The sequence below is a fragment of the Schistocerca gregaria genome, chromosome X (genome assembly GCF_023897955.1).
Source record: "Schistocerca gregaria isolate iqSchGreg1 chromosome X, iqSchGreg1.2, whole genome shotgun sequence".
NCBI lineage: Eukaryota > Metazoa > Arthropoda > Insecta > Orthoptera > Acrididae > Schistocerca > Schistocerca gregaria.
The window spans coordinates 555,635,564-555,663,196 of record NC_064931.1 but is presented as its reverse complement, the minus strand read 5'-3'; the positions used below and the strand labels follow the sequence as shown (position 1 = coordinate 555,663,196).

The window sequence follows — 27,633 nt, the reverse complement described above, 5'->3', positions numbered from 1 at the left end:
CTTTGCTGCACCTGGGAGCGTGCGAAGAGTTATCAGCGCACGGCTAGGGGCAGATATACAGCAGCTTCCAATCGCTGTCACACCTAGTTGGCTCAGCACTGCGCAGACGACGTCGTATGAATGGCGGAATTGTCGTTTAACAGGGACACAGAGGCAGTCGAATCGAATCTCGGTCAGCCCGTCGTCGACTGTCTTAAAGCAGACGGTGTGGTGTGAAGGGGTAATGCTTGCAGAACAGTGATGGAGAGACTATTCCTTCGGGTCTCTGCCAAATCTTTCTAGTTCGCTTTGCCTAGATGACGTCTGATGAATGACGGAATGGTTGCTTAGCAAAGGTCACGGCCGGGAAGTGAGCGGAAAGTGGGCGCCCGTATTGATCAGAAGCGGGCGAGGGCGAAGCATTGCGCAGGACAGGGCATGGGGATCAATGCGGCCGCCCCCGTCGCCCCCGCCGCCGCCACCGCCGCCCCCGCCGCCGCCGCTGCCACTGCCGCACTCTGGCGCCAGCTGTCGCACACGTAAGTACCTAGCTGCGGCACTCTGCTTCGCGCGCGGCCGCATTTCTACTTTAACGCGGCATTGTTCTGTTACTTATCACACTGTAACTAAACGAACATTATTTCTAATACTAATGCCAAGTTGACGTCTATGACTGATATTTATGACCATCTTCAGAAGAATAAGGTATGTTGCAGGTGATCGTCGTATCGAGCTAAGACATATTCCTGAAAAGTTTCGTCAGGATAAATACGTGTCCCTAGCCCGCTATTAAACTATTAATGTCTTTCGCAGCTGTATTTATCAACTTGAAATGGTTCTTGGATTGAAAGAACCACAGAAAGCAATGACATATGGTGACGTTTGGAATGTAAAGACTTGTGTAGTTCTAAGTACCATCTGATTAGCTTGCCTTGTACGGCCCACATAGGAGGGCATAATGCCTCTCAAGCATTTTCTTAATCTAATTAGAAGGTAATCGAATACAGTCTGCCCTTGTGATGTTTGTCTAATAGCGGCATGTTACGCTGGTATCAGTGAAAGAGTAAATTGGAATATTATCACAAAAAGTAACCTCTCAAAACTAAAAAAATAAAAGAGTAGTGCTAGTGATTAATGAAAACCTTTCCGAATGGCGGATTTACAGTGCTTCACTGACCGCTTTTCTATAGTTGATTGCGTGCATTTGATATCATAATTCAGATAAATACTGTTTCGTCTTTCTTGTTATAAAACGTAGCTAAATCCATTAATAATTCGTTGGTGATGTCGGAAGTGTACGTACGATTTTAATGCATATTCTTGAGTCAGTGGGAAGCCCACGTGATTTCCTTGTTCTAGCCTTTCATAGATCGCGCACCTGTTGTTGCAGTAGCGGAAACGGCGCTCTGAAATGTGTAAATAACACTGGTGAATGGTGATTACTGTTTTAGCACTGGCGAGTCACGAGCAGACAGCTTGTTTTAATATTATTTTACACTTTATGTCGTTTTAGTTTGCACTTATTCAACTAGATATCCTACAACAGTGTGTGTACACATAGCAACACCACTCAGGCTTTCAACATACCTGTTCCTTTTCGAAAGAGTTTGTTCTCCCGAACAGTTACAGGGGTTCCAAGTACAGAGAATGGGCTTAGCAAAGGTATTGCGCTGCAGACAATTTTTATTCTTCGCTGTACGAACAATACATATCTCTCTAATACATTTTTAGAATGTTCTAATTTCAATGGCAATGATATTTTTGGATTTGATAAGCCGGTTTTCAAAGTAAACTAAAGAGTAGATGATGATATGCTACGTCAGTTTCAAAGCACACCGGACTAGAGGGCCTTTGATGCTTATTCTAATAATATGATTTTTCAGTAAGATCAGTTCAAATGGTATCGTTTTTTTATATAGAATGCTGAGGAATTGTACTCAGATAGGCGTTACGTAATTAGGCCAATCTTTCGACAGAACTGAGTTATTCCTAATTATTGTGAGAAAACGGCATCGAACTAAAGACATGGAAAGAGTGTAAAGCAATCATGTTACTATTCCTGTAGTCTTTGGTATTTTTCAGCAAACAAATTGTCCGGCTATATGTACATCAACCTTGAAAAAACAGGAAATAATTTTCAAGCTGTAGCAAAGGTTACCCATACTTATTTGAATCAACTTCAATCGAAGGAAGTAATTTTTTTAATAATCACTGTTTCCGCATGTGAGAAGGTGATAATTTCACATGAAAAGTTTTTTTTCTGTGCCGCAGCTGCTCTGTCGTTTAAGGAATGTGCATACAGAGAATTTCTTAGGAATCTTCGTCTTGTCTAGTTGTCCTTTGCTCTGAATGCGACTTTGAGCTCTGTGTATATGAGTACTTGAAGTCTTCATCACCTGTGTTGTTGCCTCTGGTAGCTAAAAGTATTATCTAGAATCCAGAGAAAGTGCAAATGGCCGAGAAAGCATTACACGTTTGGCCGGCCACACTGCTACTTGAGTTAGTACCATCTTAGTAAATATCGTACATAAGAAGCCAGTATCATGAAAACAGAACACTTTCGTGAACCACGTACGTGCTTAACTAAATTCCGGTATTTATCAGTCTTCTGTTTAGCAGTAGTTCCCTCAGCATTCTGTTCCTCTGCGCACTTGGTCGTATTCTATGTATCGTTAACTGCAGTCTTAAATTAATATCTCGTAGAAGAACTGTGGCAATTTTTCTTCAGATTTGTAAATGTTCGTAGTGAGTTACCGACCCTCATGCTGGGATATTTATTAGTGCATATTATTACAAGCAATTACTAGAAGAAAATTATAAATTTGTATACGCAGCGTGGCATAATGTTGAACACACAGTGAAGTAATATTATTCTAGGCTCAAGGTCTCTGTTACATCAAAATTAGTTAATTTTCATGCCTAAAGCTGATTCAGGATAGGAACGTATAGATCCAGTTCTGTGGCAGACTCTCAAAACTAATAGAGTGCGTATCGTTACAGGAAACTGTATCTACAGGGCCTGATTAAAATCGGTATTACACTAACAGCAATAGTTAAAAAGCACGAGGAGAAAATTTCCGCTGGAGATTAATGACCTCTGGTTTGATACACCGGACAGCTTTAGGTTAACTGACAACCTTGGCGACGTGAAGGGCTAAAATGATATAAAAATTTTCAGATAATGGAAACAGTGGGTTGGTTCGATAAGATTAACGCTATGAAAAAAGAAAATCATTAAAAACGCAACAAATATAATGCCTGTGCGGCATTGAAATGTTCGAAATGATGTCAAGAAACATCAAGGACGGCGGGAAGCTCTTAGAATTGTTGAGCAGAACATGTAAGTGAGAACAAATGGTTCAAATGGCTCTAAGCACTATGGGACTTAACATCTGAGGTCATCAGTCCCCTACACTTATAGCTACTCAAACTTAACTAACCTAAAGACATCACACACATCAATGCCCGAGGCAGGATTCGAACCTGCCACAGTAGCAGCAGCGCGGTTCCGAACTGAGGCGCCTAGAACCGCTCGGTCACAGCGGCCGGCTAAGTGAGAACAGAACGCAGTATTATTGCATACGCTTAGCCATACTCGTGGGTAAAATACATGGCTTGGTGGTTCCATAGGACAGTGGCAGATTACAAGTTCAGAGATTTGTGCTCGATCAGGATAGATTTCAACTTTTTTCCTTGGACTTTTTGTGAGCATAATCTCTGGTGGTGCTATGTGTATGTTTAGTTTAGTCTAGTTATTTATCTATAGAGCATTTACAAAAGAATATCAGACATGCCATCTTAATTGAAAAAGGAAGCAATTAAAAAGAAATTCTAATTTATACATACAGTAATATTATCCGATGAAAAATACTTTAGCGTTTTACATTGGTACCACATGACTGGTCACTTCACATTACCAACCACACTACACTGCAGACACACACAGGAGTGCGCGCGCACACACACAAACACACACACACGACTGACATCAGCACCGTTGTCATATTTCCGACATTCAACTGAATTCTTCGTAATGTACTTTGATAAAGCTCAGTCAGCACCTCACCACAATGAATGAGATGCTGAGCTCAAGAAAGCGGAGCAAATCAAGTTATACACACCTCGAAGAAATTATTAGGGTAGGACGAAAATCGGTAGATGTGATGTACATGTACAGACAAAGAAAAGATTACAGTTACAGAAAAAATGGATTATTTTTTCAAGAGAGAAAGCTTCACAAACTGAGTAAGTCAGTAGCGCGTTGTTCTAAAATTGGTTCAAATGGCTCTGAGCACTATTGGACTTAGCTTCTGAGGTCATCAGTCCCCTAGAACTTAGAACTACTTAAACCTAACAAACCTAAGGACATCACACATATCCATGCGCGAAGCAAGATTCGAACCTGTGACCGTAGCGGTGGCGCGGATCCAGACTGTAGAGCCTAGAACCGCTCGGCCACCCGGCCGGCACGTTGTTCTACCTCTGGTCTTTATGAAAGTAGGTATTCGACTTGGCATTGTATGATAAAATTGCTCGATGTCCTCTTGAGGAATGTAGTTCCAAATTCTGCCCAAGTGGCGCTTTAGATCGTCAAAATTCAGACACGTTTGGAGGGCCCTGCCCATAATGTTTCAAAAGTTCTCAGTTGGGGTGAAATCAGCTGACCTTTCTGCTGAAGGTAGTGTTTGTCAAGCGAACGGACATTATTTTGCTGAAATGTAAGCCCAGGATGGCTTGCGCCGGCCGGGGTGGTCGAAGGTTCTAGGTGCTAAAGTCTGGAACCGCGCGACCACTACGGTCGCAGGTTCGAATCCTGCCTCGGGCATGGATGTGTGTGATGTCCTTAGGTTAGTTAGGTTTCAGTAGTTCTAAGTTCTAGGGGACTGATGACATCAGAAGATAAGTCCCATAGTGCTCAGAGCCATTTGAACCATTTTTTGATGGCTTGCCCTGAAGAGCGACAAAACGGGGCGTAGAGTATAGCCGACGTGCTCTACTGTAGTGCCGCGGATGACAACCAAAGGGATTCTATATGAAAAGAAATGTCACCCCAGATCATCACTTCTCGTTGCTGGGCCGCATGGCTGACGACAGTCAGTTTGGTGGCTCACCGCAGTCTGGGGCGTCTCCAGACGCGTCTCCCCTAGTCGTCGGGGCCCAGTTCGAAGTGTGTTTTATCACTGAGGACAAGTCTACTCCTTCCAATGATATTCCTGGCCGAAGACGTGTTTGGAGACGCCGCAGAGAGCTGTGGGATAGCAAGCTGACTGTCGCCCGCTGTACGGTCCGACAGCCGGGAGTGATAGTCTCGTGTGCCATTTATTTTCATATCAGGACCTCTTTGGTTGCCATCCGTGGTACCATTACAGTACAGCGATACGCCTACGATATCCTGCGTCTCGTTTGTTGTCCTTCATAGCAAGCCATCCTGGGCTTACAAAATGGTTCAAATGGCTCTGAGCACTATCGGACTTGACATGTGAGGTCATCAGTCCCGTAGAACTTAGAACTACTTAAACCTAACAAACCTAAGGACATCACACATATCCATGCGCGAAGCAAGATTCGAACCTGTGACCGTAGCGGTGGCGCGGATCCAGACTGTAGAGCCTAGAACCGCTCGGCCACCCGGCCGGCACGTTGTTCTACCTCTGGTCTTTATGAAAGTAGGTATTCGACTTGGCATTGTATGATAAAATTGCTCGATGTCCTCTTGAGGAATGTAGTTCCAAATTCTGCCCAAGTGGCGCTTTAGATCGTCAAAATTCAGACACGTTTGGAGGGCCCTGCCCATAATGTTTCAAAAGTTCTCAGTTGGGGTGAAATCAGCTGACCTTTCTGCTGAAGGTAGTGTTTGTCAAGCGAACGGACATTATTTTGCTGAAATGTAAGCCCAGGATGGCTTGCGCCGGCCGGGGTGGTCGAAGGTTCTAGGTGCTAAAGTCTGGAACCGCGCGACCACTACGGTCGCAGGTTCGAATCCTGCCTCGGGCATGGATGTGTGTGATGTCCTTAGGTTAGTTAGGTTTCAGTAGTTCTAAGTTCTAGGGGACTGATGACATCAGAAGATAAGTCCCATAGTGCTCAGAGCCATTTGAACCATTTTTTGATGGCTTGCCCTGAAGAGCGACAAAACGGGGCGTAGAGTATAGCCGACGTGCTCTACTGTAGTGCCGCGGATGACAACCAAAGGGATTCTATATGAAAAGAAATGTCACCCCAGATCATCACTTCTCGTTGCTGGGCCGCATGGCTGACGACAGTCAGTTTGGTGGCTCACCGCAGTCTGGGGCGTCTCCAGACGCGTCTCCCCTGGTCGTCGGGGCCCAGTTCGAAGTGTGTTTTATCACTGAGGACAAGTCTACTCCTTCCAATGATATTCCTGGCCGAAGACGTGTTTGGAGACGCCGCAGAGAGCTGTGGGATAGCAAGCTGACTGTCGCCCGCTGTACGGTCCGACAGCCGGGAGTGATAGTCTCGTGTGCCATTTATTTTCATATCAGGACCTCTTTGGTTGCCATCCGTGGTACCATTACAGTACAGCGATACGCCTACGATATCCTGCGTCTCGTTTGTTGTCCTTCATAGCAAGCCATCCTGGGCTTACAAAATGGTTCAAATGGCTCTGAGCACTATCGGACTTGACATGTGAGGTCATCAGTCCCGTAGAACTTAGAACTACTTAAACCTAACTAACGTAAGGACATCACACACATCCATGCCCGAGGCAGGACTCGAACCTGCGACCGTATCGGTCGCGCAGTTCCAGACTACAGCGTCTAGAACCGCCACACCGGCCGGCCTGGGCTTACAATTCGGCAAGAGTTACTGCTGCTTGTCTTCAAGCTTACCAGACAATACTTTGGCCATTAACTTTGCCCAATATCTTCCTAATTGAAAACGTTTGGAACATTATGGGCAGGGCCCTACAACGGCCTCGGCATTTTGACGATCTAACGCACCAGTTGGACAGAATTTGGCAGTATTTTCATGAGGAGAGTATCCAACAACTCTGTCAATCAGTACTAAGCCGAATAACTGCTTGCATAAGAATCAGAAGTGGACCAATGCGTTATTGACTTGCTCAATTTGTGAAGTTCTTTCTCTTGAATAAACCAGCCAAGTTTTCTAAACTCGATCATGTACTTCATGTTTACCGACTTCCGTGCTATTCGGATAATTTGTTCGTGGTGCGTCTTCCGTTTTGTATTAGAGTGTAATATCAGACACACCATCTTAACTGAGAAAGGAAACAATTCCAAAAAGTTATTTTGATTTACATATACAGTAATATTATCTTTATAAAAATATTTTACCGTCATTCGCCGGCCCGAGTGGTCGAGCGGTTCTAGGCGCTACAGTCTGGAACCGCGCGACCATTACGCGCTCGCGCGGTTGGCGCTAACACCCTGACGATACATTCTACTGAATTCTTCGTGTTATGCATTGAGAAAGCTGAGTCAGTACCTCATCACAGTGAATGAGATGTTGAGCTCAAGAAAATGGAAAAAATCTATTGCAGTTTTATCCTGGTGAAGAAGAGAATTGTAATATTGAAGGACAAAGTTATTATTACGACACTCGTCAAGATGATGAGCGAACGATAGCTTTATGAAGCCGTTCTCGTCCTCTTACAGTGAAAACACCCAAAAAAGGAGCTTCCTTGTAGCTTGAACCTTCTCTTGAGCACAACTCTGTGCGGCTGATCCCGGCAGAGGTTCGAATCTTCCCTCGGGCATGGGTGTATGTGTTTGTCCTTAGGTTAATTTAGGTTAAGTAGTGTGTATGTTTAGGGGCTAACGACCTTAGCAGTTAAGTCTCATAAGATTTCACAAACATTTGCACATTTTTGAGCACAACCACCGAGAGAGGTGGCGCAGTGGCTAGCACAACAGACTCGCATTCGCGAGGACGACGGTTGAAATTCGCGTCCGGTCATCCAGATTTAGGTTTTCCGTGATTTTCACAACTCACTCCAGACAAATTCGGAAACGGATACTTTGAAAACGACACAGGTGATTTCCTTCCCCTTTGTTCTCCTATCGCTAATTGTGCTCCTCGTCGACGGGACTTTAAACCCCAATCTCCATCCCTGTGTAACAGGTAACTCCGTAAAGAGGGCGATATTATCAGCTTCAAATGTCCGTGTCATGGCAAGCCTCTTCGAATGTTCATTCTAGAACCACTTGGGAAGGATAATGATTGACGCCTGCAGGTTTCTTACGAAGCAATTTTTAGCGACGAGTCGGGAGCCATGCCGTTGGTCGCTATGCCCCACTATCACTTTCCGGCTGCAGTTGTCGTGACAGTACAACGCCTGCGGATCGCTAAGATAACACACTGCGATACAAAATCCGTCACTTTCTTCACATCCTTTTTTGTTATATTTGTTTAGCATACATCACACACCTACGAGTTTCGAGAACCCTACTCTTGTCATCACGCTGTTTGTATTTTAGTCATCAACCAGAGTAGTTGAGCTTATCAAAGTAGCAGCCATAAAAACAAAGTTGGCTGGATACAAAGTCCGCGTTTTACTTTGAAATGTCCAGTGACTCGTTCGCGCTACGCTACCGCTATCACGAGTATTTTCCTTTTCTTCAACAGTGTCTGAGGCTGTGTTTAACTTTTGACATGTCCTCGGTAGCTGTGGGATCAGTGCGGCTGATGCTAATCGAAGGAGGCCCGGTTCGATTCCTCCCCGGGTCCGAGATTTTTCTCCGCTCTGGGACTGAGTGTTGTGTTGTCCTTATCTTCGTACCGTCATAACTAACACGGAAATCGCCTACGTGGTGACAGAAAACGAGTCTAAGCATGCGTAACTTCGTACCAGGGTACGGCTTGACCCTAATGAATGTTCTTAATTGCCCGGACACACTGTTGAGATGGTCGTATGGCACGTCTAGAAAGCAATTAAAAGAAAAACATTTCTGACTCACCTGCGCGTTGGATTGTCTAGTGAACGCTAAGTGCACGAGACCATATGAATGCATAACTAAGCTGTAATGTAAATTCTGAATGCTGGTGCCGTGAGAGATACCGCTGCACTGAACTCTTATTTGGAAGGAGCGTGTCTCATTCCCGTACAGTCATCCAGCTTTTAATTTTCCTTGTTTTGCGAAACCAATGAAAGTAAATGCCGGATAATATCCTCCAAAAGGACACAGCCCAATTCCTTCAACGTTCTCGTCGTAACTGAAATTACGGTCTGTCTTTAATCATCTTATTGTCGGTGGGACTATAACTTTCTTCTTGTTTCTGTCACCTCCGCATTAGTCTTCGCTCTTAAAGAAACCGATCTCCGTTCCACCCTTTCCGACCACATCTGCTGGTAGCAGAATTTATTATTGGATCCGTCAATCCACAGGTCTACATTTCTGACGAATGAACTTACATTGATGAACCCTTTGCGAAACTGAATGTCGCCTGGTAGCGCCGTAGGGACGTGGTTCTCTAAGGAAACAGAGGCGAATGAAGAATCAGGTACCAGATTGGGAAATCTGATGACATATACGAATTTAACAAAGGGAAGACTGTTGTGGCAAAGTGCCAGGGAGCGAACATCTCGGAAACGGTGAAACTGGTTGGCTGGTTGCGTGATACTTTCGTGAGCACCTGTGAAAAATTGTTAAAGGGTGGTGAAACCACGAGTAGGCGACAGTTTGTTGGACGTCAACACATGACGTGGAGGTAGGACATTTGACCGCTCTGTGAAGCAGGAAAATCGGCGGTATGTGGGAGACCTTAAAATAGAGTGCAGTGCTGGTGCAGACGTGAGTGTATCGGGGAACACTATTCAGCGCACATTGTTGAACATGGGGTACCGTAGCAGACGGTCTAAATCTTTTCCCATGTTGATCCAACGAAATAGTCAATTACGATTGCAGTGGGCAAGCGATCATCTAGTTGGACCCTGGGTTAATAAAAACATGTAGTCTGTTCGGATTAATCTCGTTTCTTGTTACACTAGCTCGATGGTCGTGTCCGGATACGCCGACATACAGGCGAACGGCTGCACGATATATGCACCCAGCCAAGGACGCAGGTCGATGGGGACAGTAATAAGCAATGGAGAAGTCTTATCTGGGTTCCCGTGGGACCTGTGGCAGTAATCGAAGGCACTATGACAGTTGTGGACTTCGTGAACGTTATTGCACCCCCCTGCATCCCTTCATGTTTGGTGTCATCTCGACGGTTATGGCAGCTTCCATCGCGGTAACTATCCCTGCCACAAGCCCAGAAGCGTGCTACAGTGGTTTAAGAAGCATGATAGTGAACTCACGTTGATGTCTTTGCCACCTAATTTGGCTGATACGAAACAAATGGAACACATCAAATACGTTGTCAGCACCAAGCCTGCGCCTACAAACCATCAGCCTTTAATTTGAGGGAATTGCGTGACAAGTGCGTATGACTGGAGCCCTATACGTCCGGAAACATATCAGGGACTTTACGAATCCATACCACGTATTATCGCTCATATTTTGCGTTCCAAAGGTGTACCAACTCGCTATTAAGCAGATGGTCATCATTTTTTGGCTCGTCAGTGTATTTCCGAAACAGTAGTGGAAGACATGTAAGAGAGTTTGTTGGTTTTTGAAGTTTAGTTACCAATCCCACTGATCGCCTGATCAACGATGCTGCCTCCGGTCGGCGTGGTGATCAGAAACAGTTTATTCGATATCTGTTGTAGATATCTGTCAGTATAGCGAATGAAATGGACGTGATCATGTGAAACATCTTGCAGCACTTTTGTCACAGAGTGACTTGTAAAAGACCAATAACTTCCTCCTTTAAAAGAGAACATCTATCAGTGTATTAATTAATAAAATCGTATTTCAGAAAAACGGATGTGGTGTTTCAGTGTGATATCAGCAGCATCAAACCGAGAAACAGGAGTAATGGGAAAAATACAAGAACGAGAATTGAAATTTATGTGGGTTTCTTGATGAATATTGTTGGGGAAATTTTTTTAGCATTACTTTAAAGAGAAAATAACTAAAATCTCAGGACAAAATTTATAGTTTTACATAATATCATTATAAAAACTTGTTTCGTGTATAACTTTGAGTCTTATACCGAAGAATAAAACTGCTCTGACAACTTATGTCGGCAGTGCTACCATTTCCAGCGCGTGCCCATGTTATTGCTGTACATGGGCGCTGCAGAAAAAATCTTAATAGAAAAGGAAAATATTTAAACAGGCTTTCTATAAAAGTTATTCCGTTTCCTGAGGACCAAAACGATCGAAAAATACAGAAAAAGAAAAAATACGCACCAATAGAAGAACAGAAAGGAAGAAAGAATGTTACGAAATCGAAGGCCAGAGCAACGCACAGTAGGACGAACAAACTGCCGTCTGTAAATACGCACATTGATCGATTTAGTTTATTTGTCATGACACACTTAGTGTTTTATAAAGACACCATCTACATCTACAAGGATACTCTGCAAATCACACTGAAGTGCCTGGCAGAGGGTTCATCGAACCGCTTTCACAATAATTCTCTATTATTCCAGTCTCTAACGGCGCGCGAAAAATACGAACAACTATATTTTTCTGTAAGAGCTCTGATTTCCCTTACTTTATTATGATGATCGTTTCTCTCTCTGTAGGTCGGCGCCAACAAAATATTTTCGCATTCGAAGGTGAAAGTTGCAGACTGAAATTTTGTGAGAAGATTCCGCTGCAACGAGAAACGCCTTTCTTTTAATGCTCTCCACCCCAAATCCTGTTTCATGTCCGTGACAGTCTCTTCCTTATTTCTCGATAATACAAAACGTTCTGCTCTTCTTTAAACTTTCTCGGTGTACTCCGTTAATCATATCTGCTAAGGATCCCACTCCGCGTAACAGAACTTCAACAGAGGAATGACAACAGTAGTGCAGGCAGTCTAGTAGATTTGTTGCATCCGTCTCTTTAGTAGACCTGTTGTAAGTGTTCTGTCGATAAATTGCAGTCTTTGTATCGTCTTCCCCACGACATCTTTTATGTACTCCTTCTAATTTCAAGTGTTTGTTATTGTAATTTCTAGGTATTTAGTTGAATTTACGGCTTTCAGATTTGATTAATTTACCGTGTAACCAAAGTTTAACAGATTCCTTTTAAGAACTCATGTGGACGAACTCACACTTTTCATTATCTGGGGTCAATTTCCAATTTTCGTACTCTGCAGATGTATTTTCTAAATCGTTTTGCAATTTGGTTTGATCTTCTAATGACTTTACTAGACGATAACCGACAGCATCAACTGCATACTACCTAAGACGGCTGCTCAGATTGTCTCCTAAACCGTTTATATAGATGAAGAATAGCAGACGCCCTGTAACACTACCTGGGGGAACGCCAAAGATCACGTCTATTTTACTCAATGACTTTCCGTCAATTACTACGAACTGTGACCTCTGACAGGTAATCACGAATCCGTTCACATAACTGAGACGATATTCCACAAGCATGCAATTTGACTACAAGCCGCTTGTGAGGTACAGTTCCCAAAGCCTTCTGGAAATATAGAAATACCGAATCAATTTGAAATCCTTTGTCAACAGTACTCAACACTTCGTGTGATAAAGAGCTAGTTGTGGTTCAGAAGAACGATGTTTTCTGAATCCGTGTTGACTGTGTGTCAATAAACCGTTCTCTTCGAGGTAATTCATAATGTTCGAACTCAATATATGTTCCAAAATCCTGCTGCATATCGAAGCTAGTTATATGGGTATATAATTTAGTGGATTACTCCTATTGTCTTTCTTGAATATTGGTATGACCTGTGCAACTTTCCAGCCTTTGGATATTTATCATTCGTCGAGTGAGCGGTTGTATACGATTGTTAAGTATAGAGTCATTGCATCAGTAAACTCTGAAAGGAACCTAACTGCTATATAGGGTGTTACACAAAGGTACGGCCAAACTTTCAGGAAACATTCCTCACACACAAATAAAGAAAAGATGTTATGTGGACATGTGTCCGGAAACGCTTAATTTCCATGTTAGAGCTCATTTTAGTTTCGTCGGTATGTACTGTACTTCCTCGATTCACCGTCAGTTGGCCCAATTGAAGGAAAGTAATGTTGACTTCGGCGCTTGTGTTGACATGCGACTCATTGCTCTACAGTACTAGCATCAAGCACATCAGTACGTAGCATCAACAGGTTAGTGTTCATCACGAACGTGGTTTTACAGTCAGTGCAATGTTTACAAATGCGGAGTTGGCAGATGCCTATTTGATGTATGGATTAGCACGGGGCAATAGCCGTGACGCTGTACGATTGTATCAAGACAGCTTTCCAGAACGAAGGTGTCCCGACAGGAAGGCGTTCGAAGCAATTGATCGGCGTCTTAGGGAGCACGGAACATTCCAGCCTATGACTCGCGACTGGGGAAGACCTAGTACGACGAGGACACCTGCACTGGACGAGGAAATTCTTCGTGCAGTTGACGATAACCCTAATGTCAGCGTCAGAGAAGTTGCTGCTGTACAAGGTAATGTCGACCACGTCACTGTATGGAGAGTGCTACTGGAGAAACAGTTATTTCCGTACCACGTACAGCGTGTGCAGGCACTATCAGCAGCTGATTGGCCTCCACGGGTACACTTCTGCGAATGGTTCATCCAAGAACGTGTCAATCCACATTTCAGTGCAAATGTTCTCTTTACGGATGAGGCTTCATTCCAACGTGATGAAATTGTAAATTTTCACAATCAACATGACTGGACTGACGAAAATCCGCACGCAATTGTGCAATCACGTCATCAACACAAATTTTCTGTGAACGTTTGGGCAGGCATTGTTGGTGATGTCTTGATTGGGTCCCATGTTCTTCCACCTACGCTCAATGGAGCACGTTATCATGATTTCATACGGGATACCTTACCTGTGCTGCTAGAACATATGCCTTTACAAGTACGACACAACATGTGGTTCATGCACGATGGAGCTCCTGCACATTTCAATCGAAGTGTTCGTACGCTTCTCAACAACAGATTCGGTAACCGATGGATTGGTAGAGGCGGACCAATTCCGTGGCCTACACGCTCTCCTGACCTCAGCCCTCTTGACTTTCATTTATGGGGGCATTTGAAAGCTCTTGTGTACGCAACCCCGGTACCTGTGTACGCAACCCCGGTACCAAATGTAGAGACTCTTCGGTGTTCGTACTGTGGGTGGTTGTGATACAATACCCCACTCTCCAGGGCTGCATCAGCGCATCAGGGATTCCATGCGACGGAGGGTGGATACATGTATCCTAGCTAACGTATGACATTTTGAACATTTCCTGTAACAAAGTGTTTGAAGTCACGCTCGTACGTTTTGTTGCTGTGTGTTCCCATTCCATGATTAATGTGATTTGAAGAGAAGTAATAAAATGAGCTCTAACATGGAAAGTAAGCGTTTCCGGACACATGTCGACATAACATATTTTCTTTGTTTGTGTGTGAGGAATGTTTCCTGAAAGTTAAGCCGTACCTTTTTGTAACACCATGTATAGTCTGGACGGGAAGACTTGCTCTTATTAAGTAATTTTAGTAGACTCACTACTCTGAGCATATCTGCTTCTAACTTGCTCACGTTAGCAGCTGTTCTTGATTCGAATTCTGCAATATCTGCAGATATCTGAGGCTCGTAAAGCGACAACAGTAGAAGGAAGACAAGGGTTTGGCGTCTCGTCGACGACGACGTCAATAGAGACGGAGTACAAGTTCAAATGGCGGAAGGGCAGGGAAAGAATTTCTTCAAAAGAACCATCCCGGCTTTCGCCTTACTCGGTTCAGAGAAACAGCGAAAAGCCTAAATCTGGATGGCTGAAAGCGAGTCTTAGTGTCGAAACCACCACGCCTCCGCCTCCGTAGCCGAGGTCGCTGACGCACGCCTGTAAGGTAGCCGGTTCGAATCCTGGTGATGGAAGAAATTTACACCACCAGCACTTGGGAAGAGGTGTGCCAGTGTTAAATTCAGGTTCACCAGATTATGTGCCAATATGCTGGATTAAATTTCAAGCCTCTCCACAGTCCCACATAAAGTGAGGGAACTGTAACGCTGTTGATAGTGATCGTTCTATTGGATGGGGCGTTAAGCATGGCGATCTTACTGCTGTTCTTCGAGAGGAATGGGCTGTGCGCCGGCACCGGGCTTCACTATCTCCCTTACCTCATCACCACACTATATATACACCCACTAAAGTCACATACATTCAGCAGATACGCTTAAGATACAACTCTCGTACACGGAACGGAAAAGGGTCAGAGTGAGCGATTCAGCCAATAGTTCCATACGAATCGTTGTTTTTACCATTGCACCACCTCGTTAGCTTGCAACAAAAGCGCTCAAAACTGACATTCCTCTTATTTTATACAATCAACTCCAAAATCATGCCGCTCTCCAAAGTAATTGGTTAAAGAGAAGTGCTCGGAGATTTAGTGCTTTATTGGGTGTCACGTCAATAACTTTATGTGAAACCTGATAAACAGCACCTACATATTCGATTCACCTAATTACGGCGAGTGAGCATACTCCAAGACAATAGCACTGCTGTTACTAGCGTGTAGTAACTCGGAAATTATTTTGGGAGTACACTGTATCAAGTTGGACTCAATGTTAGTTTTAGCAATGAAAATGAATAAACTGGCTGCAGACAGTCTGAGCATCTTAAATGGATTATTCCTTAGTTATGTTTTAGCAGCTGATCCATACTGATACTATTGGGCATTGGATTAGTTTGTAGCTAATATCAGCTACAAGTTGTATCAGTGTTGTGGTTTGAAAGTGGTAGGGGGTGCTCCTGTTGAAATACCTGGGGCTATCGACGGCGTCACCCGGTTCCATCCCCGTAAGTTATTTGTACAGTGATAAACTTGTTACCCTGTCATTTTGTGGGGGGTGTCAGCGAGAAGGTTACTAAGTGCTCTCATGCTCAAATACTGGATGAATAAGATCTGGCTATTTGTGCGTCGTGAACTACGCTTCTTTTTCACCCTTACAACCCTCTCCCCCGCTCCCTTCGAGAGATATATGGTTCCTACCCCCACAGTGGGTCTTTCTAGACATTAAGTGATGCTGTACTAAGCTTGTTTGAAATCGATCCAGTGGTTTATATGGAACATAAATACATACATACATACATACACATTTTTTTAAATATGTATGGATTCTGCACAAACACTAATGAGCTCTGGTAACCGTTCTATCTGTTAAAGGGAACTGCAACTCTCAGCATCGCCTAAAGTGTGTACATGGACGAAGTTACATTGACATCCGACAGTGGTTTCTGGGTACCTCACTTTTTTTTCAGGCAGTGTATATTATTGAACAGTCCGGTAATAGTTGCAGGTTGCCTATTTAATGACTTCCAGGACGAGAAAGATTTGATTTTCCGTATTTCATACAATTAATGACAGAATTTAAATAAATAATATTCTTTAATAATCTGCTAATTAAGAGGTATAATGTTACTTCAAAAGTTTAACAAAGGGCGCACAGATTACCCAGACTACATTCATCCAGTATTAGAGACTGAGAACCCTTAGCGACTTTCAACAAACTTAACACATAATTAAAAACTTTTTAGAAACTTCTCCCTGATACCGCCCCCCCACCCCTCCATAAAGTAATTAATAAAGGAAGTTTATCGTTTACTTCATTTTCGCTGCTGATGAAGAAATCTCTTCAGCATCAGACAAGATGTTTTAATTTATTACTTATATACTACCAAGTCTATTAACAAAACATTTAGAGGCAGTATTCAAATATACCACTGAATGTACCTGGAAAATTGTATCATTGTACGACACAAAGCTCATGAGATACGACGTCATGAACCATGGACCCTGTTGTTGGTGGGGAGGCTTGCGTGCTCAGCGATACAGATGGCCGTACCGTAGGTGCAACCACAACAGAGGGGTACCTGTTGAGAGGCCAAACGTGTGGTTCCTGAAGAGGGGCAGCAGCCTTTACAGTAGTTGCAGGGGCAGCAGTCTGGATGACTGACTGTTCTGGCCTTGTGACAATAACCAAAACGGCCTTGCTGTGCTGGTACTGCGAACGGTTGAAAGCAAAGGGAAACCACAGCCGTAATTTTTCCCGAGTGCAGCTTTACTGTGTTAGCATGGAGAGCTGCATCAAATCAGTCTCAAGACTGAAGACCACAACAACAACAAGCAGTAATATCCGTAAAAAAATTAGATTTCTTAATAAGGAGCTGTTTTATACACGAGAGTTCGATTCTGTAAAGAATCGATTGTGGGGAGTTACTTGCCTTTAAAGTATCTTAGCTGTGGTTACTGTTTATCTGTCTAACAGCTCCCACCCAGCATGAGTAATTAAGATAATGTTCCTGGTAACCGGAGAAACGGTGTAACAACCAATCGCCGGCCTGTGTGTCCGAGCGGTTCTAGGCGCTACAGTCTGGAATTGCGCGACCGCTACGGTCACAGGTTCGAATCCTGTATCGGGCTTGGATGTGTGTGATGTCCTTAGGTTAGTTAGGTTTAAGTAGTTCTAAGTTCTAGGGGACTGATGACCTCAGATGTTAAGTCCCATAGTGCTCCGGGCCATTTGAACCATTTTTGAACAACCAATCAGCTTCAGCTACCTCACATTCCTTTTGGGCTTTCAGGTTGCTGTCTTGAATACTTCTCCACGCTGATACTCTGAAATCAGCAGTATGAAATTGGCAGTGTGTTAACCATCGCTGAAGAACTGAAACAAAAATCCAGATAAACTACTTTGTATTTGGCATATCAAATACACGTTCAAAAAACGATTCGTTTCCAAGTAATTCTAAATCGTCCACACATTTCTCTAAGGGCTCTTCAATATAACAGGTCTCAGAGTCTATCCGTATGAAATTGACGGTTACTGCTCGAAAAACTTAAAATTTATTCCCATGAGGTATTCTGCTTATCCTGAAAGTGAAAACGCAATGGAAATTATTCATTAAACATTAATTAACTCAGTCACCAAAATGCTGCGCTTGCCAGACCAAAATCTTTTGGACGACACAATGACACCAAATGTATTTAGTGTCCTGAGAATAAACACCAAACTTCAAAGAAAATTTAAGTAATGAATACAAATTCACTTGTAAAAATTCGAAGTCTTATTGTTCCTTCATTATGTGAAAAATTAGGAATACCCTTCAAAACGATTGTGTTCTGCATCATGGATTTAGTTAAGCTGGCTGCGTAACCTTATAAGGGACTCCGTGACCGAGCTCGAAGGAGCGTACAGTCTATAAGTGTTTATCGTCCATGTTTCACTTCCATACATGTCCGCCCCCGGCAGCTGAGTGGTCAGTGCGACAGAATGTCAATCCTAAGGGCCCGGGTTCGATTCCGGGCTGGGTCGGAGATTGTCTCCGCTTCGGGACTGGGTGTTGTTTTGTCCTCATCATTATCATTTCATCCCCATCGACGCGCGAGTCGCCAAAGTGGCGTCAAATCGAAAGACTTGCATCCGGCGAACGGTCTACCCCACAGGAAGCCCTAGTCACACGACATTTACTCTCTACTTCCATACGTGGCTACACCTCGTACAAATACTTTCAGAAAAGACTTCGTGACACTTAAATCTATACTAGATGTTAACTAATTTCTCTTCTTCAGAAGCCAAATTACCTCTACAGAGCGCGAAGAACACGCACTAGTGTCGCCGCAAGATGAACTATTAAGTCAAATGATCAAATCAGTGTAACATTAAAACCCTTCTCTCTTTCTAGGGTGTCCAAATTCTCGGTCGGCCGTAATGATTTAAACTCTTGTATTCAGAATGTATTTTTCCATCTGTACTGGAATTTGCGGTTTTTGAATGTCCTGCCTCATTAAAATTCAGTGCCGGATCGTGATTCGAACCCGGAGCTTTGGCTTTCACGGGTAATGCTACTACAGACTGAGCTATCCAGGAACTTCTAAATCAATCAGCCTAAATGTTGGGATGACTGTTACTCGTCTTATGAGTCTTATTTTGGATAGTACTTGAAAACTAGCGAAAACTAGCCGTTGTCTGCAGACATTAATGGTGGGCGATGCAGTCAGAAAGATCTGAAGAGAATGCAGTTGCGAATAATGAAAGCATATCGAAACTCACCGAGCGAGACGCTTGACTGGAGAGACACTGGACACGTATTGGGGAGGATGACGGTTCATATTCCCATATGGTAATCCAGATTCAAATGCTCTGTGATTTCCCTAAATCGGCACACCCGATTTCCTTCACCACCTTTCATTATCCGAGCTCATGGGTCCGCCTCCGTAGCTCAGTGGTAGCGTTACCGCCTACCACGCAAGGGGGCCCGGGTTCGATTCTCGGCAGGGGACTGGGTGTTGTGTGTTCTTCATCATCACTGACACGCCGAAGTGGCGTCAACTAAAACCGTACTTACAATACGGCGGCCGAACCTCGAAGTTGATATCACAGCCAATAAAGTTGATATCACGGCCAATAAATGTCATACGATCATTTCATTTCGTCCATCTCTAATGACCTTGTCGTCACGCAAGTTAAACCTAGATTTTTCATTCCTTCCTTTTTATATCACTGCTCGTATGTGCACTTGCGTAGAAAGCTAACACTGCGTTAATTTGTGCACCAAGGAAAATTTCCTTGAAGCAATTATGTATTTCCCATGCGACAGAACGTACGAGAGGTTGTTTTCTGCAAATGTTCGCTACCCAAAACAACTTCAGCCCTGGGATGTTTGTGATCTACTTCAGCGTAGTAAAAAATTCTAGGAGGAGGGGGCATACAGGCCTAAAAGGAAACCATTTATTTTGTTTTCCTTTCTACATAAATGACGGAAAATGGTTTAGTTTAACTTTTGTCACAACTCGTCAGATTGTTAAACGTGGCAGTAGGTCTGAAAATAAAATATACTCTCTCTCTTTCTCACTCTATTAACGTAGATACATGCCGGACATTTACGTAACTTGTTTTTTGTTTTGTTTTGATCTTAATCTACAACAAAATTTGATAAATGAGTCCAACCACATACACACTATACATTCAGAAATTTTTATATTTAACACTTTTATTATCTCTCAACACCTTTCATTTAAAAAGGAGGTGATCAAATTCTTTATGGCTGTGTACTCTGCCAGTTCCTGTGCAAGAGGAAGAATGGTTTTTTGTTCCCACTTTTATATTTATGAAAGTTGTTACTATTTTCAAATAATGCATGACTCTTCAAAACCAACGATAAATAGTTTAGACGAGAAGAGAATAGAAGTTTTTCAAATCTGGTGTTAGAGAAGAATGCTGAAGATTCGATGGGTAGAGGACATAACTAATTAGGAGGTACTGAATAGAATTAGGGAGAAAAGAAATTCTGACACAGCCTGACTAGAAGAAGGGATCGGTTGGTAGAACACACTCTGAGACATCAAGGGACCACCATACACTAAATTGGGGTGAAGCGGTGGGAGGGGGAGCAGGGGGGGGGGGGGGGGAATCGTAGGAAAAATCGTAGAGGGCGATCAAGAGACGAATATTCCAAGTAGATTCAGACGGATGTAGGTTGCACACTTGACATAATGCTGAGATAATTATGACGGTGATGATGTTGAGTGTGCGACATTGAGGCCTTCCAAAATGGCGAACTGATACTGGTTTCAGACGAGACGAAAAGTGTTACAAGATTCCTAAATCTTCTTATGTGAAAAAACCCACACACACACACACACACACACACACAGAGAGATAGAGAGAGAGAGAGAATAGTAGAGAGCAGATCCCCTCTTGTTGTTGTGGTCTTCAGTCCGAAGACGGTTGATACAGCTCTCCATGCTGCTCTTTACTATGCAAGCCTCTACATCTCCGAGTAACTACTGCAACCTATATCCTTCTGTAACTGCTTACTGTATTCATCTTTTGGTCTGAATCTACGATTTTTACCCCCCCCCCCCCCCCTCTCCCCCCTCCACTCTCCAACGCTTCCCTCCATTACTAAACTGGTGATCCCTTGATGTGTCCTACCAACTGATCCGCACTTCAAGTCAGTTTGTGCCACAAAATTCTTTTCTCCCCAATTACATTCGGTGTCTCCTCGTTTACCCATGTAATCTTCAGCATTCTTCCGTAGCATCACGTTTCTCTCATTGTCTTAACTGTTTATCATCCATGTTTTACTTCCATACACGGCTACACTCCATAAAAATACTTTCAGGGAAGAATTCCTGACACTTAAATCTATACTCGATGTTAACTTATTTCTTTTCTTCAGATACACCTTTCTTGCCATTGCCAGTCTACATTTTATATCCTCTCTACCTCGACCATCATTTTGCTGCCCAAATAGAAAAACTCATCTACTTTAAGTGTCTCATTTCCTAATCCAATTTCCTCAGCATCACTTGATTTATTATCCTCATTTTGCTTTTGTTGATGATCGTCTTATATCCTCCTTTTAAGACATTGTCAATTCCGTTCAACTGCTCTTCCAACCCCTTTTCGGTCTCTGAGAGAATTACAATGTCATCGGCAAACCTCAAAGTTTTAATTTCTTATAGCTGGGATTTAATTTGCACTCCAAATTTTTCTTTTGTTTCTGTTACTGCTTGCTCAATATACAGATTGAATAACATCGGGGATAGGCTGCAACCCTGCCTCACTCCCTTCTCAACCACTGCTTCCGTTTCATGTTCCTCGACTCTTATAAGTGCCATCTGATTTCTGTACAAGGAACATTCTTAAAGAACATTAAACACACTCAGTTCAGATGTGTTATACTGAAATGCAACCATTACAAGCTAGTGGGTCCTCTTCCCGGATTAGGAAACAAGAATCGGAGGACAATGGCCTATACGGGACGGGTCTGTGCAACCTCATTCCATCTCCGTGACTGAAAGGAGGATCAGCTCGGGTAGTCTGTGGTTTCTCTGACCGTAGCTCATTTTTACACTTTTGCAGTTTCCTTTTCTCCCTTTGCACACCTCGCATATTCCATTGGTTTCAGTACCTCACACCATTTTGCGTTGTAGACTGTACATTGGTTTGGCAGGTGGTTCCCAAAGATATCGTCAAGGAAACCGACTGCTATAACTACACTAAAAGATATACCAGACTTTATGTGTCATGTATTGAAACATCTAAGAAAATTATTTCCTATTATTCCAAGTAAAGATTACAGTGTGTTGTGTACACAATGTGAATAACGTATATTCTCCGGTGCCAGGCAGTTTCCGCTGTGAATGTGGGAAAGTTGATATTTGATTGCCACTTGTGAATGAATGAAACAAACAGCCGATGACAATACTGGCTCTGACTTCTTAATTGGAAAACCCCAGTTGCGCCCACTCGTCGAAATGGCATCGAGTGCTTTTGTTCGTAGAAAGGCTTTTGTTACTCATGCAATATGGATTTATTTGTTTAACTAGGTAATTTAATTGCAAAATCCCAGGACACTCAGTCGTCGACCACGAGTAGACTAACTTTCGCTTTTGCCGGTTATATCATCCTTCTCTCTTGTCTGAATTAGACTAACAAAACTCTAGAGACACAAATTACCAACATTCACTCCTTAATTACAATTTAAAACCTCGACTTTGCTATTACCTGATTCCATTTTTCACAAACTCTTTGTCATCTTACAAGAGAGAATAAATAGGAGAATGATTTCTCAAGCGTCCTGCCTCCCAATCAAATTGCACTTCACGATACCGGCAGATACACACTGAATTATTTTGCTATTTTGCTTAGTTACAACAAATTTCAGACTAACACTCTACACCATAGTTTACTAACACTGCTGTGATTGCAGTTCTTGATTATTATAAATTATTATAAAATCAGTGAGCATTGATATCGCCACATCGAAACAACAATTAAGTCCAAATCCGAATGCAAGATCGGCAATGCAGTACAACACTTTGTACTGAAAACACGCTTATTACTGATACCAATGTGCAAATCAAAAAGAACTCACACAGGAGGAGCCGATTTGTCTTTCATTCATTCCGGTTCTGAAAGCATCCGAAAGCTGCCGCAGGGCGGCTAACAGTCGCCGTCGTACGTTGTTTCCCGATCAGGACAGATATTATGGTCAGTTCAACAGCAACTTCTTCCACTGCGTTGTTTCTAGTAACAGAGGAGCACAATTCTTCGTCAATGCCACTCAGCCACACAGGTTCCGCTGTTCCTAGGCACGTACCTTTAGGGCTGAGTGAGTTATTGTTGTTCGTGACTGTTAGCGATCCAAAGATTACCTTGGTGACCTGCAAATGCTTATGATCGTCTCTGGTATCTACATTTCTTGTGTGAGTCTGTGCTGCTTTTTGAACTGAGCATTTAGATTGACGAGTGGAACTCGTCTCATTGACGACCGCAGGGCAACAACGTCTCCAGCAAACAGCCGCCCAAAGAAATATTTTTTATGTGTGCTTGGTGGATTAGCTACGTCAGTTTGGAGCTCTGAGCATCCACAGTCTATGACCGATGGCGATGCCTGCAAAAAGTGCCATCCGAAAGCAACATTATGACTACATTCCGTTAAAACGACAAATTTAAGCACTCTGTTCTGCCATTGATTCTTATCTTTGCAACACATGTTCTTATCAGATGAACCTATTTACTATTCGCAGCTTCAACGCAGTGACTTTCGTGTCACAGAACGTGTTTCCTTCATCTAGCGGCGACAAGCGTTCGACATCACATAAAAGGAAACGCCTAAGTTGACTAGCGTCCAGACAAGCTGTTCGTCGATAATGATGTCGGCGAGACTCCCTGACACCTTGGTTACTGTCGTCCATGAGGGACATTCATCTGTAGTCGCCTCATTCCATAGATGGTCGCCTTGCTTAGTTTTCCTGAATTCAGCGGCTAGGTGACCGGCTCGTACGTCTTGACAAATTCCTCTGTTGTGACATTATTTTCCAGAAAAGCTCGGTACATGCCTTCAGGGGTTCCTTTCATCACCTTTGAGATTTCATCGGTTTCAGTCGTATTCGTATTCACATCGTAGCATAATACCCAAATATTATGTACGGCTATTTAAGACCGCGTTGTTTTCTCATAACGTTGGGACCTGTCCTTCTATCGCCCTTCAGCTAAGCCGACTTGCTGCAGAGTTTCACCGAATGTTTGCTTCAGTTCGACCTGGAATTTGTCCCAGCTATCATCGAGCTTCTCTTCGTCCACCTCGAACCACTGCTTGGCTATGCCATTCAAGTAAACGTACACATTTGCCAATTGCAGCATGTCATCCCACCTGATGTATTTGGAGACTCGGCCGGATACTTTCAGCCATTTCGTCGAGTCCTGACCGACGTCTCCGGACAGTGCTGATGAAAGCCAAATGTGAAGCTGATTTTCTGTTGTTCCGGAATACATATGCTCTCTCAATTTGCGGACCTTAGGAACCATGTGCTGCTTGTATTCCAGTTTCTGTCTGAATCGGCGATGGATTTTACGTTGTCTACTTGCAGCCACGCTGGTGCAGAGGTTTTAAGTATTTGATGTCTCAAGTCTGTCAAGTATAAATCTGAAAGCAGCGTCATTCATGAAGTAGAACGTTTAGCATGAAAGCGCCCTTATTCCTAATAGAATAATATAAATTTAGGTACTTGCACTATCGAAAATTTTGCAGACATACATTAATGTGACTAGCTGTCAAAAGCGTGGATAATCTCTTTTTGCAGCGCAGATGTACAGGAACAGAGTCAGTGAGGTTCTGGAAAGTGCCGACACAGTTGTTGAGCCGTGCCGACTCTAACAGCCTGAAGGAGGTGGTCCCACAGATTCTCGATTGGGTTTAAATATGTGGAGTTTGGTGGCCTGTGTAGTACGGTAAACTCATTCACTCTAGTGCTCTTCGAACCACGCACGTACGCTGCGAGCTGTGTGACACTGTGCATTGTCCTACTGGTAGATGCCATCGTGCCGGGGAAAGACAAGTTGCATATAGGTATAAACATGGTCTTCAAGGATAGATGCATACTTGTGCTGATCCCCTGTGCTTTCCAGCGTAACGATATCACCCAGGGAATACCACGAAAACATTCCAGAGACCGTAACGCTCCCTCGTGGTTGCAATGTGTTTGCTTTCAGAGGTTTCACGCCATACACGCTAAACGCAATCTGTCCGATAGAATATAAAACATTATTAATCTGAAAAGGCCACCTGTCGGCGCTTCGTGGGCGTCCAATTGCTGTATTGGCGTGCAAATCCAATCCCAGCCTTCGTCGCCGATGAAAAGCTAACAGCGCAGGGGCCCATACGCAGCAACGTTCGCTTAACGGTCGTTGAAGAGACAGTGTTGGTAGCCACTTGCCTCATCTAAACTGTCAGTTGCTCAAAGTTGCCTGTCTGTTCCCCCGTACAAATCTCCGCAGCTGTCGTTCACCATCGTCACCTGTGGCCCGTGGTGCACCATAAATGCCTCGGAGCCGGTTGTGGATAGCGCCAGTTTGCCATGTACAGTATGATTTAACCACAGTTGTAGGGGAAGAGTTAACGAACTTGGCCGTTTGGGAAATGCTTCCACCCTTGGCCCGAAAGCCAACGATCGTGCTCTTTTTCATCATATCGCACTCGAATCAACACAACGCGAAAGGAGCTCCATAAGTAGTGAATTGGAGGGAGAGCTGGGATTCCGTCACTCATCAGTGATTCAAATGCCCGTAGTAGGTAAATGTGGCGCGGAAGCAATAAAACCTATGCTGTGGCGCAATGGAAGAAATCCATTTGGCCGGATGACTGTTGTTTCACACTATTTCCAATTTCTGGCCGAGCTTACGTACCAAGAGTGAAAAATGGCAAGGGTTCGGTGATGATTTGGGTAGTCTTATCTTGGTATTGCACGGGTCGCGTGGTTAACACCAATGTCAAATTACTGTCAAGGATTATGTGACCCTATAAGTTTTAGTGCGATAGGGTCCGCAGCTGCGATGAATTTTTTGAAAGATTAATTGATGCCTTCTGCTATCATTCTTTTTATTTCATGTACGATTGTACAATCTCGGCGCTAGGCCATTTTCAAGTATCTAAAACAGTATCGTACACTGCCCCCCCCCCCCCCCCCCCCATGAACCATGGACCTTGCCGTTGGTGGGGAGGCTTGCGTGCCTCAGCGATACAGATAGCCGTACCGTAGGTGCAACCACAACGGAGGGGTATCTGTTGAGAGGCCAGACAAACGTGTGCTTCCTGAAGAGGGGCAGCAGCCTTTTCAGTAGTTGCAGGGGCAACAGTCTGCATGATTGACTGATCTGGCCTTGTAACATTAACCAAAACGGCCTTGCTGTGCTGGTACTGCGAACGCCTGAAAGCAAGGGGAAACTACGGCCGTAATTTTTCCCGAGGGCATGCAGCTTTACTGTATGATTAAATGATGATGGCGTCCTCTTTGGTAAAATATTCCGGAGGTAAAATAGTCCCCCATTCGGATCTCCGGGCGGGGACTACTCAAGAGGATGTCGTTATCAGCAGAAAGAAAACTGGCGTTCTACGGATCGGAGCTTGGAATGTCAGATCCCTTAATCGGGCAGGTAGGTTAGAAAATTTAAAAAGGGAAATGGATAGGTTAAAGTTAGATATAGTGGGAATTAGTGAAGTTCGGTGGCAGGAGGAACAAGACTTCTGGTCAGGTGACTAAAGGGGTAAAAACACAAAATCAAATAGGGGTAATGCAGGAGTAGGTTTAATAATGAATAGGAAAATGGGAATGCGGGTGAGCTTCTACAAACAGCATAGCGAACACATTATTGTGGCCAAGATAGATACGAAGCATACACCTACTACACTAGTACAAGTTCATATGCCAACTAGCTCTGCAGATGACGAGGAAATTGAAGAAATGTATGATGAAATAAAAGAAATTATTCAGATAGTGAAGGGAGATGAAAATTTAATAGTCATGGGTGACTGGAATTCAGTAGTAGGAAAAGGGAGAGAAGGAAACGTAATAGGTGATTATGGACTGGGGCAAAGAAATGAAAGAGGAAGCCGTCTGGTAGAATTTTGCACAGAGCACAACTTAATCATAGGTAACACTTGGTTCAAGAATCATAAAAGAAGGGTGTATACATGGAAGAAGCCTGGAGATACTAAAAGGTATCAGATTGATTATATAATGGTAAGACAAAGATTTAGGAACCAGGTTTTAAATTGTAAGACATTTCCAGGGGCAGATGTGGACTCTGACCACAATCTATTGGTTATGACCTGTAGATTAAAACTGAAGAAACTGCAAAAAGGTGGGAATTTAAGGAGATGGGACCTGGATAAACTAAAAGAACCAGAGGTTGTACAGAGTTTGAGGGAGAGCATAAGGGAGCAATTGACAGGAATGGGGAAAAGAAATACAGTAGAAGAAGAATGGGTAGCTTTGAGGGATGAAGTAGTGAAGGCAGCAGAGGATCAAGTAGGTAAAAAGACGAGGGCTACTAGAAATCCTTGGGTAACGGAAGAAATATTGAATTTAATTGATGAAAGAAGAAAATATAAAAATGCATTAAATGAAGCAGGCAAATAGGAATACAGACGTCTCAAAAATGAGATCGACAGGAAGTGCAAAATGGCTAAGCAGGGATGGCTAGAGGACAAATGTAAGGACGTAGAGGCTTATCTCACTAGGGGTAAGATAGATACTGCCTACAGGGAAATTAAAGAGACCTTTAGAGAAAAGAGAACCACTTGTATGAACATCAAGAGCTCAGATGGAA

At 43.4% G+C, this 27,633-nt stretch overlaps 1 protein-coding gene across 3 annotated transcripts in view; it reads left to right on the top strand.

The window, feature by feature from the left end:
- The first annotated feature begins 492 nt into the window (after positions 1 to 492).
- The window catches only part of LOC126297832 (intermembrane lipid transfer protein VPS13A-like), a 759,301-nt gene continuing 732,160 nt past the window's right edge, over positions 493 to 27,633 (top strand). For all 3 annotated transcript variants that reach the window (XM_049989081.1, XM_049989080.1, XM_049989079.1), the window contains exon 1: positions 493 to 518. The gene's annotated coding sequence lies outside the window, so the exon portion shown is untranslated. The remainder of the gene's footprint in view (positions 519 to 27,633) is intronic.